This window comes from Octopus bimaculoides, chromosome 10, assembly GCF_001194135.2.
Source record: "Octopus bimaculoides isolate UCB-OBI-ISO-001 chromosome 10, ASM119413v2, whole genome shotgun sequence".
NCBI lineage: Eukaryota > Metazoa > Mollusca > Cephalopoda > Octopoda > Octopodidae > Octopus > Octopus bimaculoides.
The window spans coordinates 70,910,693-70,912,528 of record NC_068990.1 but is presented as its reverse complement, the minus strand read 5'-3'; the positions used below and the strand labels follow the sequence as shown (position 1 = coordinate 70,912,528).

Here is a 1,836-nt window from a genome sequence, read left to right as displayed (position 1 = left end):
TTTTTTTTTTTTTTTTCAATAAATTGTGAAATGAAGGCTAAACTTTTGTTAACTATGGGACAAATTATTTTCCTAATATTGCTGCAGCATTTTTTTTTTTTTAGTTTGTAATAATTGCAGTTAATAGCAATATAAACTGAAAAACTTTTATTTATTTTCCTGTCTGAGAAGATGGTAGTTATAAAGTGTGGTGATAAAGCAACTGCCTCCATATATAAAATCATTTTCTTTTATTGAGAACTGATATATAGCTTTCTCATAGCCATAATTATGGAAGCTTTTCCATTTATTCAAACATTAGTCTTACCTTCTCATTTTCAAAAAAAATTAACATTATTTTTAAAAAATCAACATTATTATCAAAAATCTTTCATGGACACTTCATTATAAAAGCTGAAAGCAAACATTTCGATAACATATATTGTTGCCATTTAATCATTTTTCTCTCCATATTTTAAACTCAGAAATTCTCTGAAAAATGTAATTTTGTAAATTCATATAGAAAATCACAAATTTCTCAGTAAACCTTCAGAAATATAATGAAAAAATATCCAAAGTAAATATTCGAAGTAAATAATATTCCTCCCTTTCACTAAGCTGTATATCATGTAAATACTATATGTAGTATTTGTTTGTGCTTGTGTATAATCATTATTTTCACATAAATGGCCTATTTTGGTAGCATTTTAAGGATTCACTGAGCTGCAATAGTTTATCTCTGTAATTTGTGTTGTGTTTTCAGTGTTCAAATAAAATTAGTGAAATCTCACTCTACAAGCTTTATATTCTATTCAGTGTTTTGTAGTTAGATCAGTTGAGATAAATATCAGTTGTGAAAAGTTAGAAATAAAAGACAAATTAACAATTATATGAAGTCCTCATTTAGAAGTCTTGTAACATGAAACCTGATGACTCAACAAAAGTATAATCCTTAACATCTATTTGGATAACTGTCTAATATATCAAATGAATATCATAAAGTTTTGGTTATTTTTTCTAACATTATGAAAATAAAAATGAAAAATTTTATATAATTGTTAATTTTCTGCTTAATTTATTACATTTGATATTTGTCTTTATTTCTCTGTGGTTTTCTAAATAGTTGAGTGTTGTGTATTGATGACTCATTTTTTTTAGTTTGGTACAATGTCAGCAGTTTTGAAGAAACTCTTGTAAACAAGTAACTCATTCAATAGTATCCGTGATTTGAAGAAGTAAAACCATTCTGTCACTCTCTGTGCCGCTCATGCTCTCATTAATTTACTCTTTCTCCTCTCTTTCTTTTTTTCTCTCACCTCCATACACATTATATTTAACAAAGTTTTAAAATTATACTCTCTAGTCAAAAATAGCTATGTAAGAAATATATCTATGGAACATATTGATGTTTCTTGTAATATTGTTTACTACAAGCCATATGTTGTTATTAAAACCTAAATGTAATCAATGTAAAGTGCTCTACTTTAATCAGGTAGGTAGTTAACATGCATGTGTTAGTTTTTGTTATCTGTAATTCTTTGTGAAATTGGAAAGATTTGCTTCCATAAGCAGTAAAATGTATCCAATGTTGCACAACTTGCTGTAGCTGACTTAATTAGATTTTAATATTTTCTGTGTGCCATAAATTTTCATTATTAATGTAGTGTCTGTCACAATATTTCAATGAATTTTTGTAGCTTTTGCTACTGTTTACTACCAATCATCTTTTTAAAAATTATCTTTATTTCAGAAATTCTTTTGAGCAGTACTGTAATTATAAATATAAGAATCTTCATATATACAATTGTTATTTTGATAATTCATTCAGAAATATATTGTTTTGCAAATATCAATATA

At 26.0% G+C, this 1,836-nt stretch overlaps 1 protein-coding gene across 9 annotated transcripts in view; it reads left to right on the top strand.

The window, feature by feature from the left end:
* Positions 1 to 1,836, top strand: part of LOC106882425 (oxysterol-binding protein-related protein 6) — a 280,467-nt gene that overhangs the window by 59,612 nt on the left and 219,019 nt on the right. The gene's annotated exons all lie outside the window — the stretch shown is intronic.